Source organism: Tenrec ecaudatus, chromosome 1, assembly GCF_050624435.1.
Source record: "Tenrec ecaudatus isolate mTenEca1 chromosome 1, mTenEca1.hap1, whole genome shotgun sequence".
Classification (NCBI taxonomy): Eukaryota; Metazoa; Chordata; class Mammalia; order Afrosoricida; family Tenrecidae; genus Tenrec; species Tenrec ecaudatus.
Window position 1 is genome coordinate 219258030 of NC_134530.1, and position 17728 is coordinate 219275757.

At 56.4% G+C, this 17728-nt stretch overlaps 1 protein-coding gene across 7 annotated transcripts in view; it reads left to right on the forward strand.

Annotated features, from left to right (window-relative positions):
- Window positions 1-17728, forward strand: part of NAV1 (neuron navigator 1) — a 286217-nt gene that overhangs the window by 120986 nt on the left and 147503 nt on the right. The gene's annotated exons all lie outside the window — the stretch shown is intronic.

A 17728-nucleotide genomic window follows, 5' to 3' on the forward strand; every position in this document is an offset into this window, starting at 1 on the left:
TCTGAGGCCCAGAGTAGACCGGTAATTTGTGTAAGCTCACCCAGTGTCCTGTGTTTCCGGGGCTCTATCCCCAGAGCCATGCTGGTGCCTGGCAAGAGAGTGAGGAAGAAAACTTGCCGCACACCACCACCCCACCACTCCCAGCCTGCTGCAGCACACTGGGGGCTGCTTGTGGAATCACACACCTTAAATCTCAAAAGGTACATCTTGCTTAAACCCACCCCCCACAGAGAGGCCAGAGAAGAAGGGGGATTTAGTGGGCCACAGGCATTCAGCAGAACCAAGAGCAGGCCTTCCACCACCATCCCCTGCCTTCCTCTGGCCCTTCCTCTTTCATGTCTGTGGTGATGGAGCAGCATCCAGGGAGGGCAGGAGGTGCTCTGGCCTGCTCACTTTGTTGGAGTGGGGGAAGTTGGGGAGCTTTGTCTTCCCTGAAGGAAGAGCTCTGACCAGGTATAGGGGTCCATTGGTGAGAGAGAATGTGTGTGTGTGTGTGTGTGTGTGTGATATGTAGAACCTATGGATTGTAAAGCCCCTTACCTTCAGCAAGGTTAGCATGAAGGGAAACATTTCTTATCACCATATTCAGAATGTTTCTGTCAAGGTCAGGTGCAGGCTCCCCAAGGTCCCACCTGTGCCCTGCTTCTGCCTGTTGGGCAGTGCCTGGTCCAGATTGCTGTAGCCAGGGCTGGTCTCCTCCCATGGCCAGCCACTCTCTCCTGCTCTTAGAGTCATGAATGAGTTGTAGGCTTTAGGGGCAGTTTCTCTGCTCTGGAAGAAAGTGCAGGTAGAACAACGATAACCAGAGGCCCTCTGCTTCTCTGATGCATCAACTGACTCAGAGATGCCCTTACATCAATGGTGGCTCCCACCCCAGATCAGGGGCTCCTTCTAGACCTGGATTGAATGGGCCATAGGACCAAGTCACCTGGAACCTTGGGTGACTCCTGACTTTCCTTCTTACACCTGCCACCACTCTCTGTGAGCTGTCTTCCACCCCAAGCTGCCAACACCAGGTACTCTCTCTCCTGCTAACCTCCATGGTCACCCTCCACACACACATGCCTCACAGCCTCTGCACCCAAGGGTTGCTCCCTGGGGGCCGAAGGGAGAAGCAGCCCTGCATTCACCTGCCTGAACAGATCCCCCAGGATATTTGGCTACAGCTCAGTCTCCTGGCCACTGCCTCACCTCTGCAGCATACTGCAGCACCTGCTGTCCAGCAAGGACACGGTCCCCTCCTCTCCGCAGAGCACTCTGCCTCCCTCACCTGTCCCTGAGATCCTTGGTTCCCACGGAACGGAACATTGTCTAGTTGAGCCACCCACCTAAAGCCGAAATAAACCCTTCCATCGCAGCCTAGGCAGGTGGGTGTTCTGTTTACACGCTCCTGGTGACACAGGGCTCACTACCTTGTTTTCCTGGAAAGCACTCTTTCCTAGAAAGCCCTCCCTTCTCTTGAACCAACATTCTTTCCTCCAATAACTTCCACCCGAGAGTCAATCCTCCTACCATTCCCACCCCAGAATTGCTGAGTCTTTACCTAGGAAGCCCGTCTGCCTTTCACTGAAGGCCTGTTCATAAGACCCCTAACCCACACTTCATTTTATCTGCTCTCCCTTCCCGGTCCTATGTTTTTCTGTGGTTTGGCTTTTCCTTGGGAATAAGGCATGACAAGGGGAGGATCCACCCACCCCCACCCCCTGCCCCCACTACCACCTCTGTACCTCAGAACGACCCCTGCTGGGGACCCACACTGTACCTGGCTGGGTCTCCTCCAGCCTCAGCCGGAAGGGCTCCTCCCCAAGGCCTCCTCCCTCTGCCTGGAACGGGGCGCTGGCCAGCCAGTGAGGGAAATGGACGCCAGACGTTTCTTATTTGTGCTGGCTGACCTCCCCACACCCTGTTTGGATTATCCAGGCCCGTTTTATGTCCCCCGGCCTGCTGCCTCCCACCCACCCCCGTGCTGAGGAAGGGCCCGGGGGCCAGGCCCCAGCTCCACCGGGCCTGCGTGGGCAGGCTTTCTCCCAAAAGACCCCTCAGGCAGCCACCCCCTCCCACACCTTCCTGTGGGGCTGGGCCTGCTGCTGGAGGGGGACACCCGTGCCTGCTCGGCCCAGTGTTAGCTGTTCAGTGGACAAGGGTCTCTACTCCTGTGGGCCAGCAGGGACCAGAGAGCCCACGGGACGATTGCCTCAGGGACTGACTTCTCTTTCTCTCTGCTGGAGGCTGGGAGGACTTGAGCTGTGTTAGAGCTGCAGCCAGCATGGACCCTGAGCTGGGAGGAGGGTGGGTGTAGTCATGGGACAAGGCTCTGACCAGGGGACTTCCCCTCTTCCAAGCTTTGTGTCTTTGGCACAGGGTGGGGGTGGGGGGCTCGCACCTTGCCCAGGTGGGAAGCTAAGTCAGAGAAAAAGAGGACCTAAAGGGGGCCCCATATCCGGTGCTTCAGCTTGTTGTGATGCTGATTTTGGGAGGGGAGTGTGATGTGGTGAACACCGCCCTCCCCCTGCAGGTGGCAGGTTCAGCCCCCAGGGACACAGGCTGCTGTTACTTGGGTGGTTCCAGCCAAACCCTGGCAAAGAGGCCAGGCCTTGGCTGGCACCACCCTGGGGTCTATTTTAGACACCTCAGCGAGAGGAGATTCTCAGCGTCCTGTCGCCTGGGGGTCGGGATGTGGAGGAAGCCCTGAGCAAGGGGAGGCCTGGTGTGGGAGTCTCCCTGCACTGGCCCAATGGGAATTCCAGTTTCTGGAAGGGCTGCTGGTCGGTCGGCTGGTGCTGCTGGGTCTGCCTGGGAGGCTGGGTAGGCATAAGCTCCGCATGTTTCTGGGGAGAGGCAAGCTTGTCAAGTGTGGCCTTGGGTTGATGACGAAGATGGCGGCATCATGGGAGAACAAGACGGAGGCCAGGCTGGAGGAAGGGGTGGCGTTAAGAAGGAGCCCTGCTTTGGAAACCTTAAGGGCCAGGCTGATGACCGGAAGGTGAAGTGTTCTCTGAGCCGCTTCCTAGGAGAAAGAGCTGGCAGCCGGCTTCCGTGAGAATGACAGCCACGGAAGCCCAGTGGGGCGTTGTGCCCGTCAGAGGGGTCACTGAGTCAGCATTGAGTGGACAGCGCACAGTGAGAGTGACACGCCTTGGACAGGTCACGCGGCACATGGACCCAGACCCTGAGCACCGTGCGGTGAGGTTGGGGTCCGACGGCGTGAATGGAGGGGGGTGAGTGGGTGTACGTGTGCAAGAGCTGCATAGGTTTAAAGAATCTGAACTACCACCAGGCACGGACAACAACACCCCCAGGAGATCCCCGGGCAGAAAGTGCAGGGGTTCCGACTGCCTGGCTCCTTTCCTGGGCAAACAGAAGGGACTGGTTCCCCAGGCTCTGTGCCCTCCGTGACCACTAGAAAGGGCCTTCCCTTTTGAGGAAGCTGCTGGCAGCCACCCAGAGGTGCTGGCTACGCGTTGCAGTGTCTCTAAGCTGCCACGGACGGGCGTAGGACTCTGGCCACCTCTCTCACTGAGACTGCCTCCTGGGTGCTGTTCAGGGGAGGAGTGATGGGAAAGGCCCTGAGCGATGGTGGGTTAGGCCCTGGGAGGGGTGTGCTGGAACCCCACTTGACCACTGCGGGATCCGGGGAGGGGCTTGATGAGAGAGAGCAGGTCTTGCCCTCAGACTCCTCCCCGCTTACCTGCCCCCCCCCCCCCCCGCCCTGAGACCTACTCCCACTGGTCCTGGTAGGGACCTCTGGCTGACGAGATGGGCCAGCCCAATGCCTCCTCTGTGTTGGGCATCTGTGCTTAACTGGCCTCTGCAGTGTCGGCATGGCAGGGCCGGTCGAGGGGACGCCTCTGTCCCTGCAGCTTGCTGCTTTGGGTAGAAGCAGTTCTGAGTGGCGCTGCTGCCTGAGGATTGGCCGTGCCCTGCCCAGGGTCGTCACTCAACTGCCCTGATGCCCGGGAAAGCCCTGCCAAGGGCAGCCGTACGACTTCCAGGAAGGCACGACCCAGATAGACCACAGAGCATCAATTACAGACAGCCGGAGGGTGAGGCCTGATTTCCTCACTGAGCCTACTTCCAATCCAGGAAGCCTTCCTGCAGGAACTGGACATTGAAGGGCTAAAGAGGGAGTTGGAAAGACTTGACCCAGGGAAGAAGGCATCCCAGCTATCTAGCTTTGCTTGGAAGGGGGTGTCGGAGCTGGATGAAGCCTGCTGGCTAGGAGCACGTGGCTTTTAGGGAGGAGACGAAGGAAGGAGGTTATTCTTGATCCTGACTTGGTTCCTGCTACTTCCCTTAGAAACCCCATGGCCGGGAGTGTGGCCTGCTTGTCCTGTGTGATCACGGCAGCAGACTCTGGAACCCAGCAGAGTAGAGGGCGTCGTGGGAGGGGCTGCTGCTGCCAGCATTGCTTATCAAAGCATTGGCTTTGGGTTGACCCCGGTGCACTTACAGGCGGTCAGGTGCGGCACCACGTCATTTTCTCCAGGGCTCCACGTGTCAGCCTGAGGATAAGCTCGTCCTCTGGCTCCGAGTAAGTCCTGCCTCTGTCACTCACAACTGTGGATCTTCAATAAAGCCACTAAGTGCCTGCCTCAGCCTCAGCCTCCTTGTTGGTAAACAGGGATTAGATGTCCTGGACGAGGCAAGGTGTGAGGAGGGCTGGTGCAGCAGCTGGCACGTGGCTTGTTCCTGCGATTGCCCCGTGCCTGTTCCTCAACACCAACTCTGGACCCTTCTCTCCCCTTGTCTCTTCAGCCAGGAGCTCCTGTTTCTAGATTCGATTTTCCAGAGCGCTGTATCTAAGAGGGGGAGTTCACTTCACGAGGGAGCCAGCCTCTCCCTATTGATTATGCATTAGGCACCAGGCACCGTTCTAAGCGCTTTCCATGTAGCCACTCATGTGGCTGTCAGAGCGACCTGGTGGGGCAGCTGCTCTTTGGAATGCCCATTCTACCGATGAGGAAACTGAGAGGTGAGGGAACTTCCCCAAGGCCACACAGCCCTCTGGTGGTTTGGGCTCTAGCATCGATCGCCTCCTTAACCCCTTTGGAAGGTAGTGGCCTTGCAGCATCCTGCAGCCACCGTAAACCATCCTGGGAAGGGTGGGCAGCCGCCACCTCTGGAAAGAGACATTGAGATCTCCTGAAGGAGTTTGTGGCGTGGGGGCTGGGTACCCCATGGGTGCTTGGTTATTTGTGGAGTCTGTGGCTGGCCCAGAAACCCTGGTGGTGCTGTTGAGTAAGCATCAGACTACTAGTCTCAAAGTCCAAAGTTCAACCCCACCAGCTGCTCCACAGGACACGTTAGAGACCCAGAAGCCCTGTGCCGGGTCACTGTGAGTCGGGTCACTGTGAGCCGGGTTCAGCTCCGTGGTGGTGTATAGGACGTGGTTTGGGGAATCAATATGGAGTGCGTGCGTGGTGCCACGGAGATTCCTGTCTACTGAGAGGCACCTCAGAGAAAGACCGGTGATCTACTTCTGGCTAACTCCTCGATAACTGTGGAGCAGAGTTCTACCCGGAGTCTGAGACAGCCCATGGCAACTGGTTTCTGCTGGCGCTTTCATTGTCAGAGGCCCAGCATGTCTGACTCTCTGGGTAGGGGTAGGGTGCATAGCTGGGGTCTGTCCCAAGCCCCGTGTGTCCCTGGTCTCTGGCTGGCTAGAGGAGTAGAAAGGGCGAGGGCTTGAAGTTATGTATGTGGGGGTCAGGTGCTCCTGTGTATACCAGCTGGTATAGTCCCTCCGGGCTTACTCTCACCTGTGCAGTAGACGGCATGGAGTACATGTCGCTGGCCTCCTCCATCCTCCCCATCACTCGAGGCAGGAGTCAAACCCGCCGCAGTGCTCCATCCTTTGTTACCTGTTCTGATACTACCTGCTTCCCCATGCCACTCTCCATCTGTGCTGGGCTCGCTCACTGATTGCAGTGGCCAGGCACGTTACTGCAATGAAGGGGGGTTGTTAGGGAAGTCATAAGGTCACCACCAGCCAGAATCAGCACACAGTAAGGATGCAGTCATTGGTCTTCTCAGCCAGCAGCCAGGTCTCTCTGCAGACCTCAGCCTCTGAACCACATGGTCCCTTGCCCTTTGCCTCCATGAACCAGGAAGTCAGCCTGCCACAGCCTCTAATAGATCTGGCTTGGCAGCCTCTGCCACTTCAGATAAAGATCTTGCCTGTGCTTTTCCAAGGTCCTCAGAGATTCTCTGTCCTCTGCTTCAAAGATGGCTCATCCTTATAGGCAGGGAGGTGGTCATGAAAACTGACCAGTCTCCTCTATTAGTGTTACACATGCTCTGTTTGCCTAGTCTCAGCCAATCATGTAGCTGTGCGAGTTATCCATAGCCTTCTGCAAACTTGGTGCTCCGAGTTTAAGCTCTATACCACTCCCTCCTCTGGACTTGGATTTTACTATGTATAGTCCTTGGATCACACAGGCTTCTTCCGGTGGACTTTGCTGACACCTCCTTTAGATGATTGTTGGTTGCTTGTTTTAAGACAAGTCTTTAAGATCCCAGATGCTAATCCTTCTGAAAGCCAGGCACCACCTGATTTCTTCACCATGCTGCCGTAGCCCCATATCTTCAGTGATCTCTTCATCAGGACGAGCATCAAGTAGGGTCACGTCATAAGAACTGGTTGTTAGTGCATTAGGGCTATGGTGAAGTGGGAGTTCAAACTCCATTCATATGTCTATGGTTTATAAATGTCCCTCATCCACTTTGGAGATGCCATTGTCATTTTATTGGGGAACATAAATCATCCCCATGAAATAGAACAGTAATTCTATTGATAGTTATCATTCATTTATCCAGCGATAAAGAACTTGAAATATTGTTTAAAAAACCGGAAAGTGTACATGTATAGGGCAGGTTTAGGAAAGTATAGGGCAGGTTTGGGGACTAATCGTCCAGGATTGTTGAGTTGCGAAGAATCGGCTTCATTGAACATCATCCCCTGCTTGGCATCCTTGCCCACTCTTCTCTGTCCCCCACCACATACCTGACACCCAGGCTGCTCCCGCCAACGGGACAGAGCAAGGATAGCCACAGCTTCTGAGTTTGCACCCCTTCTGTTCAAAAGATTACCCTGTTTCTTAGATGTGGGGTGGAGAGGGGCAAGGAAGACGGACCAAGACACGACAAGGAGCGAGAGGAAGGTAGAATGTCGTCCAGGGGTCCTGTAGGTTCGGGTGGAAACAGTGTGGACAGCGATTGAAGCATGATGGTACATAAGGTTATCACAGGGCAGCACCTTTTATTCAAGTTCATTACCCATTTGACCTGTCCCTAGTTTGGGGTCTGACTCCTGTCCTTATCTCTGGGGAAAGGATGCAGATTTGAGCCGGATCCATGTTTACCCAGACCTGCCTGCCCCCTCTCCACCCCAGGCCCTCTGCCAACTGCCCAGCCCTATTCCCAGCCCTTCCATTGGCCAACAGCCCCCTGGTGGCCCTCGCAAGATCGTCTCAGGGCTGAGGCATGAAATCCACCTTGGCTTGTTAACACGCAGCTGGTAGGACATCTGGGGAGGAAAGAGGCCAAGATGACCTGGCTGCTCCCTCTCCTCAGGGAACAGGTGGATGGGGTTGATGCTGGCCCATCCTTTCCCACAAGCAGGGGGCTGGGACCAGAGTGTTGGCCTGGAAGGCTGGCCTTGCCCCATGGGAGATAGCATGGAATCTGTCACCGAGTGGCCAGTCCTGCTTCTGAGATGAGGGAGCCCAGCTTAGGTCTGGGGCTGGGCAGGGGGTGGCTTCCTGCCATTTCCCACACTCTGCACAGAGATTAGGTTTCTGGCTGAAATTGGATCTCCAAATCATGGCCACAAAATTCTCAGCCTGTCACCTCAAGCTGCTTGCAGCCACTCTGAGTACCCTGTCACCACCCTTACTCCCTCGGGGTCCTGAACAGGAGGACATAGGATGGTGTTGAATGCATAGGCAGAGCTGAGTTCAAGTCCCAGCTCCGCAGACACCAACTCTGAGAGCATGAACTAGCCATCTAACCTCTCTGAGTTCCTGTTTGCTCACCTGTCAAGTTCAGGGTCGAATAGCACCTACCTCCTAGGACTGCGTGTACCTGGGTAGAGCAAGTGATTTGTGCTCAGCTGCTCGTCAAAAGGCTGGTACTTTGAAGTCCACCCAGCGGTGCCATGGAGGGAAGGCCTGGCAATCTGCTACTGTAAGATGCCAGCCAATTGAAACACGCCCCGGAGCAATTCTTCTCCAAAGTTTAGAGGCCACCAGAGCCAGAGTCTCCGCAGTGGCAACAGGCTTGCATTTTGGGTTTTGGTAGGAGTGCTGTGAAGGGGCAGCGGGACAATGCACTGAGCAAAGTGCGGGGGCGCCTGCAAAGTCCAGCCATTGTCCAGTCTTAGCCCTTATGGGGCAGGCTCATTCTGAAGCGCCCGCCTTGAGGGAGCAGCTTGCATACCTTTCTCCTGCAGAAGCTGGAAGCATCGACCTTCTGGCCAGCGGTCAAGTGTGTAACCACTCCTCCTCCGAAGCCCCCACACCGCCTTTCAGTTTCGTGAAGTGAGTGATGAGTGATGGCTTTTGTAGTATTGGGGAGGGCTGGAGAGGAAGGAGAATGGCCGCGTCCTCAGGGATCCCAGTCTGCATGAGAGATGCAGGCCTTGCCCTCAGGAGTGCCCTCTCCTGATGGGGAGAGGCAGCGCCCACTCTCAGGACTCCAGGAGGCAGAGGGGAGAAGTGGCACTAACCCTCAGGAGGCTCCCATTCCGTTGGCACAGTCAAGCCAGAGCCCCGCCCTCAGACTCTGGTCTCTGTTGTCCTGCGCGGTCCCTCCTGGGCTGCAGTGTGTGTTCCCACCTCCCTCTCTTCCCCAGCCAGGCCCACCACTCCAGAATGCCCGCTTCTCTTCCCTTGGCCGCACTTGGCCCGCCTGCCCTCGTACTGTCTCCTCCCCACCATCTCTCACCTCTGCCTCCACCTGCAGCTTCGTCAGCAGATGCTGCCCGTGGTTGCAGAACTGTTGTCAACAGTCATCTCCCCCAAACACCGCCCAAACGGCAGACACAAAAATTAGACACGTCAGTGCTGTCTGCCTTAAATTTGCATTTGATGAGGACGCCCCAGTCATCCCACCCGCTTGTCTTCCTTCCCCCACGTTCTCTTCCCAAAGTGCACCCCTTGTGCTTCCCCCGACTCCCCCTCCCCTCTCTACCTTTGCAAAGCTCCAGAAGGCCCTCCAGCTGCTCCCCCACCCCCTCCCCCAGCTGCCTCAGGCCGCTCGCACAGACCTGGTTGGCCCCATTTCTTTCTGCTCTTCCCAGGCCAGCCCTGCAGATTGTGCCTGGGTACAGCCTGTTCTCATGGTGCTTCCAACAGTGTCAGTTCCTGGTGGGGCTGCTCCTTGAAGAGTCCTGCTGCTGGTTTAGGGACGAGATGAGATGCTTGTGTGGGGTGTGGTGGGGTGGGGAAGGGGGCTGGTGGAGGCAAGAGGGTGATGCCCACCCTCCATCCTCGTTCCCACCCACCACAATGCACCACTACGCGCCAGAAACCACCAGGCACTGAATAGCCATTTTCTTCCTCCTTCCCGGTTTCTGTCCCCTCTGGGGGCAGGAGCCACAGGTGGGCAGATGGAGGAGCTTCTCTCCTGGTGGCAGCTGGACCACCATCACTGCTCCCTTGGCTGCCAGGGAGCTGAAGGCAAGGAGAAAGTAGCTGAGACCTGGGTAGGGCTCAGAACTCTTGGGCCTCGTGTTAACTTGTGTTAGGGCCACGTTGACTAGAGAAACAGATCCCGTGACACTCATACATGGGTAGGAAAGAGCTTTCTATCACGCAGTAATTGACATCCCAGCGCCATCCAACTCAAGTCCATAAGCTGACACTAGTCCATCAGTCCCTCTTCAGACTCATGCAGCCACATGCAAGGGTGCAGAATACAGGAAGATCACAGGCCGGTGGGTGCAAAGTCCCGTGGATCCAATGACAGTGGATGTATCTCCAGGGCTCTGGCAGCGACCAGGGTCAGCCAGCAGGAAGGTGAAGACAGGGAGCATGGGGAAGGTTCCCAGGGACTTCCTTATGAGAAGGCCACACCCACAAGGAGGCACCATTGGGCTGTAACCTGATTGGCAGGTTGAATACCATCCCTACACTTTCATCTGTCTCCCACTTGACATGAAATGATGTCACTCCCACCGCCCTTGTCTGCAGTCACGCCAGTTGAGACTCTTCCTGAAGAAACCAGAATCACCTTGGTCTCTTCCCTACCCGCAGCCTGACGGCCAACCCGCTGAGGTTTGGTGCTTCTGCCACCCACGTTTTACACATTCACTCGGGTCCCAGTGATCTGCCCTCATATAAAAGTCACACACACACACACACACCGTCCTTCCACGTGCTTTGAACCCACTCCACGAGCTTTCGGAAAGAACACTTCACGTCTCTGGTTTCAGACTACTTTGGCGAAGACTGGTGTCTCTGAGGGATTCCCTGAGGGAAGAGCAGAGCAGGGAGCCAGCCGAGTGCAGCCTGGAAGTCCCCTCCGCATGGGAAGAAGCTGGTCTTGCTTCCCTCAGAGACTTCTGGGAGCACGTGTTGCTAGCTGAGGAATGGCTGCAGAATCCCACCACTTCCTCGGACAGACCGTGCTCCTGACCCTCTGCTCCCAGCCAGGCTCTCACGAAAACACCACACTCACCGCCAGCGAGCGGATCCCAACTCACCACGGCCCTCTAGGACAGCGGAGAGCTGAGTTTCCGAGACCGTAACTCTTCACAGGACTAGACCGCCCCCTCTTTCTCCCAGGGAGCAGCGGGTGGATTAGCAGTTAGCAGCCCATTGCATAGCCACTCCGCCACCAGGCCCCGTTCCCAGCACACTGGGTCCCTGAAACTGCCCACAGGGATGTCTGGGGGGGCCATGTCTCCCTCTCTGCCTCGCTGTCCCTCCTCCCTCTTGCTCCTTGGCTCCCTTATGTTCATGGGATGCGCACGGACCCTCGGTCAGCCAGAGCCAGACTGAATTGCAGAGAATCTGCCCCCACCCTGGCTCTTCACACCCCCTCCCAACCTTATATTATCTCAAGGATTATCAAACAAGACTGCCAGGAGAGACAGATGGCGTGGGGGGTGGTCTGCAAGGGGGACGGAGATCCCAAGCTGCTTCTACTGAGGAAAGAGCAGGCAGGAGAGAGAGTAGGGGGTTAGACTGACTGGGGTTGACCGGGAGTGGTTTGTATTTGTGCCCAGGACACTGGTGGCACCCCTGCCTGCCATGCCCACCTCTAGGACAGCCAGCACCCTGGAGGATGCGCCTACCCTCTGGCCTCTAGAAGAAAGCAGGTGGGCAGAGGGTGCTGGGCATCCTGCTTCTCCGCCAGTCAGAGCGGGGCCCGCCAACTCCCTTGCTTCTTCCTGCCCAGAGGTCTTGAGGGCCGAGGATGAGGAAGGACTTCTGGGAGGCTGGATTGTAATGGAATTCCAAAGCAAGAGTCCCAGTGCAGCTACTGCCGCTGGCTCTCTTGGGCGAGGTCAAGCATCACCTCTTCCCCCAACAGGAGGCTGAGTCCCCATGAAGGCCTGTTTCTTCTCCCAGACTCCAGGGCAGCGGTGTGTGTCTTTGAGCTGCATCTGTTGAGCGCCTGCCTCTCCCTCTTGGCGGCTTTTAAACCTCATGAACTGTGGGTCCCTGCCCCACCCAGGGACCCCTGTCATCCCTCTCTTGAACCCTGAGAGGTAGTCAGGGATGTGGGTGCTGGTGGAGGGGACCTCGGCCATGAGTGTGGGGTGAAAAACAGTCCCAAGCAGGGGGACATTCGATCCCACTGAGCTGTGATGGGCCTCCGAGGGCCGCAGTTGAACTGTTTGAATGCCCTCAGACTTCAGGATGTTCTCAGTTTGCAGGTATCTGAGAGACTGCCTTAGTTTCCCTCTTTGGAAAAAACAAGGGTGGTGACAGTGGGAGGCAGGAAATGAGCTCATGTCTGCAGAAGCTCAAGCCCCTTACCCTCCCCCACCAGCAGGCAGGAGAAAGGCTTTCAGCTCTCAGGAGCCAAGAGGCTCACCTTTCCCCAAACCCAGTCCAGCACCCCCACTCTGATGGCTTTTGTGGGCTTCGTGCGTGATGAGATGGGAGTGATTTCATCCTAATGAAATGTGTGGTTTGCTGGTGGGCACTATTGACGTGGAGGAGCCTGGTCTGCCATGGGCAGTGCCCATGCCGATGGCCTCATTGGGCACTCTGTCCATACCAGCCCTGACTCCCCCTGGAGTCTGCCTGTGTCCTGGCCTACCACTGCCTGCTTGTGTTGGGTGCTGCCTGCAAGGCTCCCTGTGAGAGCTGAGGCACCAGAGGTTAAAGAGAGGTGGTACCTGAATGGATTCCTGGAAGCCCCCAGCCCAGCTGGAAGGGCAAACGTGTGAGAGCTGGCTTGGATGACAGTGGTGTCCGCTCCTCGTCCCTGTGGCTTCCAGACACCCTCCTCATAGATCTCTGCCCAAGAAAGAGGCCCCAGCAGTCCTGAAGGAGGTGCAGAGCCTTCCTAGTGTGGAGCCAGTCCCGTTTTTGCTTTCTCTCTCCCTCAGTGTCCTCAGTGGAGCAGAGCCCCTGAGGCAGTGTGCATTCCTCATTCCAGGGTGGCTCTTTTTAAGCCTAACAGGATGGCAACGTTGACCAATCCCCACGTTAGGGTTCCATATACCTTACTTGCAAGGACATGATACTTAGCAGGCGCACACACACCCCACCCTCATTTGCACCGCAGTCCTTTGGTGGGCCTTGCAAACATGATAGCTAGAAGAACCAGACCAGGGAGCCCTCCTGTTCCTCCACATGCCCTTTGAAAGTGGATTCAGACTCCTGGTGCCCCTGGGGGTCAGAGTAGGCCTGTGCTGCATAGGGGTTTCAATGGCTGGGTTTTCAGAGGTAGCTAGCAGGCCTTTATTTCTTCAACAAAGCCACCATCCTCTCAGCAGCGGAGAGTACTTGACCATTAGTTAGCACCCAGCCAGGGACTTGAGGCTACAGCAGTGAACAATAGATCCCTGCCTTCTGTCCTGGGCCAATGGTTCTGTGGGGAGACAGCGCTCAGCAGATAAGCACAAAAAGGGAACCCCTTCACTGAGGCCAGACGAGAGCTCATAGGAAGAAGCAGAGTATGCAGTGGTTGAGATTAGGGAGATTCAACCAGCAAAGGCTTCTCTGAGGAAGCCGCCCATCAGGTGCGGGGCCCTGTGGGTCAGCAGGACTTAGCCAGAGAGAGGGACCGGACCTGCAATGTCTTAGATACGGGTGAGGCCAGGCATTTGAGGACAGTGGCAGCAGCCCCTGGGGTGGGATGATGTAAAACGAGACTGGGAAGGTGGGCATCGGGTCTGGGCAAAGCAAGATCTTCTGGGTTTGAGTCAGGATTTGGAATTTCACTGCTGAGGCCAATGGAAAGACAAGAAACGTTTTAAACTGGGGAGGGCTAGCAGGTGTGTGGATTGCAAGAATCACGTGGCCCTCTTTGAGGACGGCATACTCGGAGGGGGAGCAGTGAGAGGCCCCAAGGGCACTGGCAGTGATAGGGCCCGTCCCGGTGCCCTGGCTGTGGCCTGGCATGGCAGGCAGCTCGGGCAGATGGCGGGAGCAGGAGGGCACTGGCTGGACTGACTAGGTCAGCTCAGCCTGGGGAAGGGACAGCCACTTGTGGGCCTGGCTGGCCATGGCCCTGAGGGCACAGGAAGGTCTCGTAGTGACCTACCCTCAAAACCTCACTGCCACTGGGTCGATGCCCACTCTTGGCCACCCTGTGGGCAGAGCAGAACTGCCTCTGTGAGCTTCCCAGACTGTAACTCTTTCCGGGAATAGGAAGTCCCTTCTTTCTCTCCAGGAGCTCACTGTAGGGCTACCTAATATGTAACCATTGCACCCACAGGGCTCCTTAGCGACTTACGCTAGGGATGCCCAAAGAGGTTCTGGACCCCTCTGCTCCAGAACATTCGTGTTCTCTTATCTAGTTTGGTTTTGGTTGTTGTTGTTTTCACCAAGGGACTCATCATTTTGCCAAACAACACGTACCTTGTGTAAAGCCCAGGAGACATCCACCTGCCAGCAACAGTCACAAGGACTTGTTACTTGTAGCAGGGATGACTCATTGAAAAAGCCAGTTCCTCTCAACTGAAACAAGGCACATGTACTTCGTTCCTCCTGAACTCAGAAGAGGGTTGGTGGTGGTGGCAGGTGGCCAGGGTGGTGGCTGTCGTGGCAATGATGGTGGTGGCCTCAGGCAGGGTCAGTAAACTAGGGCACTTTCAGGGAAGCTGCAGGCTGACCATGTCCTCCCTCAGGTGACCCGCTATCAGAGCTGAAGGCGACCTCCAGAGGGTCTGCTGTCCTTCTTAGGAGACAAGTGCTACAGATTATGGGACTCTGCCAGACACCTGGGGTTTCCAGAGAAATGGTCCCTGCCCTTCGGGGCTTGACAGCTTCCCGAGAATGTGGTTGTGTCTCAGGTTGGATTCTGACTCACTGGGATACAGTAGGCTGGAGCAGACCTCTCCCATGGGGCTGCTGGGCTGTGGTCCTGACAGCAGCAGTCACCAGGGCTTGTCGCCTGCAATCACTGGTGGGTTTGACTCTCTGGACTTGGAGTTAACAAGTTAATACTTGTGCCCCCAGGACTTCATCCCCAGAATATAAAAACCAAACTCACTGCCATCGAGTCGATTCAGACTCCTAACGACCCTCTAGGACAGGGTGGAACTTCCCCCGTGGGTTCCCGAGACTGACTCTTCAGGGGGGCAGAGAGCCTCGTCTTCCTCCCAACCCCCCTGCCAGATCTTCATGTCCCATCTTTCTATGCTGATGTTGCTTCTCTGCACATCAGTCTTGGATGGGCTAAGCATCATAGATGTTGAGCTGTTGGTACAAAACCAGTGCTCCCCCCCCCAATCTGTGCATGCATATGGCAGCGTGCACTCCGTGGTGTGCAGGGTTGCCCGGAGTTGGGACTGGCTCAGTGACACCTAGGGGGCCCTGGCGGGACTGTGGGTTAGAAGTTGGACTGCTCCCCGTAAGATCCAGGGCTCAAACCCACCAGCTTCTCTAAGAGTGACGGGTGAGGCTGTTGCTTGCTCCCATAAACACAGCCTCTTCTGAATGAGGATTGACTCAACAGCAGGGCGGTATGGTTGGCTTGACGGTGTAGGTACGGAGGAGTCTGGATGGGACAGATCAACACTAGACTACTAGCTGAAGGGTCAGTGGTTCAAACCCACCCAGAGGTGTCAGAAGACAGCCCTGGTGATCTGTTTCCCAGAGGTCATGGTCTTGAAACCCCCACGGAGCTGAGCTCCTGTGCACACTCGGTTGCTGAGAACCTGCAGGAGGCAGGATGTAGGCCGTGGCCAGCAATGGACCTGCTGCTCCTCCGGTGGGCAGTGTGGCCGCCAAGGCCAACTTCAAGGAGCAACCATCGAGCCTCCCCTCCCCAACCCCCGCCTCAGTCCACTCGTCCCTTCTGAAGGGGAACTGTCATCTTCCCCGCCCGTGTCTAGCTCAGGGCTCTCAGGAGGCCCAGTGAGATCACGGTGTGAGAACTTGCAATGTAAGTGCTAGGGAGACGCCCCTGGAAGTCTGTGGGCATTGGGGGCTGGTGAACGCGGGCGCCCTCCCCTCGGGGTCTCCCAGCTGCCTGGTCCTCTGGCCACAAAGGGGCCCTTCTCTGAGAGTTCCCAGAGGAACCTCGCCCCCTACCCTTGGCTACCTTTATCTCCCTGAGTAATCAGAAGCTGTCTGGGGGGCAGAATGGCTTTCCCAGTCTTCCTGGGACCAGGCCCAGTTTCCTGCAAGAAGGTGAGCGATACCAGACTATCTCTGCCTCACCCCCCGCACATCCCGGTCTCCCTCCCAATGTCCTGCCTTCCCTGTTTCCTCTCCGGACAAGACCTAGCACTCCTTCACACCCAGGCTGTAGCATGCTGACAAGACTCAAACATAGTGTATAAGAAGTCTATCTTCCATCAGACTCAGTCCGCATTCACCGAGTCAAAATTGCGTAAGCGTCTTACTGTGTGGCGTGTCCTAGACTTTTCTGTGCTAGTGAAGGAGGTCTATGCTTCTGTTTCCATTGCTGGTTGCAATGTACTCGGTAGATTTCAGCCTGCAGTTTGAAAAGCCCTGCCCTTAATGGGTCCTTGGGAACGGATTGCCAGGGACAGTCTACCAAGACTTTGGGAAGACGAGCATTTTCCGCATTCAGACACAGTTCTAGCAGAATAACCCCCGCTACCCACTGCCCTTGACCCAGCGCCGACTCAGAGGCACCTGCAGGACAGAGTAGAACTGCCCTGTGGGGTCCAAGCTGTCACCTTTTGTGGGAGGAGCCTCGGTGGCACTCTAGGTTAGGCTTTGGGATGCTGTCAGGTCCGTGGCCCTACCCACCAGCCACCCAGTGGGAGGAAGAGGAGGCTGGCTGCTCTCAGAAATATCGACAGCCTTGGAAACCTCCTTCGGGTCACTGAGGGGGAAGCCACGCGATGGCGGGGGCTTTGGTTTGGGTTCCATCTCTGTGGGAGCAGACCTCCGCTTCTTTCCCCACAAAGTGGCTGGTGGGTTCAAACTGCCAACTGCTTTGGTGAGCAGCCAAGGAAGGGCTTAGCCGCCCCTCCTCTGGGGCTCTTTTCCAGCACAATAGCTCGGTGAATGCTTACCACCACTCGCTGCAGTAGGCACCCTTATTGGCATTTTGTGGGCCAGCACCCTGGGGTACTGAGAGGCTAAGTCCCTTGCCCAAGTGGATGATAGCAGCCCAGCTCCCACATACCTAACGAGTGGGCTGTGCTGGCTGCCAGGAGTCCATGGAAACAGGCTGCGCCTGCAGGGCCCAGAACCACACCTATGGGCACGCAGCTGCTACCTTGCAGAACAGTTTAACTGCCCAGTCGTGTTTCCAAGGCCACGTGCTTTCCGTAGAAACAGACTTCCACATCTTCCTCTTGGTTGATTTGAACAGCCGACCACTTCGTTAATAGCAGACATTAACCACTGCACTGCCAAGGGTCCTTGAGGGTCAGTATAGGAGGCCTGCAGGAAGGCAGCAGCAACCAGGCCTGCCGTTAGAGCTGGGTCCAGGTGCCCCTGCAAAGCAGGCCTGGTTTGAGGCTGCAAAGAACCTAGAAAGGAAGCCAGGCTCTGGGAACCCCTGTCTCCCAAGCCCAGTCGCCCCATGGCTATGGATACACTGAGAGGGGTCAGTGGTGGGGGTGCCAGAGCCCTTCGGCGGGTGCATGGTAGACAGTAGGCAAGTGGGACCTTCCCACTGGGAAAGAAAAGCCTATCGCTGGTCTTAAAAAAAACTCCAAAACGTGTTAATTTTAAACATAGCACTTTCACAGGCTAAAAACAAAAAGTGAGCTAACCAAACACCCGCACTGTGTTTTAACGAGTGTATTGTTTTAGCCTCTGAGAATGCAGCAGAAGGTACATGGACCCAGCAAGAGCGTGCCCCACCTTGAATCAATGGCTTTTCAGGCTCCAGCCCTGTGTTCCCTGCCCGTGGGCAGCCAGGGCCCCCAGACGGCCGTGGCAGCTAGCAGCACGGAAAAGTACATTTGCGAGGGATGGCCGTGGGAGGCACGCACTTACCACACTTCGTTTCTGCTCCCCCCTCTTGGCATCGATGCTGGTGAGTGGTGGAGGGAGGAGGGAGCCAGGGGCTTTGGAAGCAGTGAAGGGGCTGAAGAAAGAGCCTCATTTCTCCCAGTGGG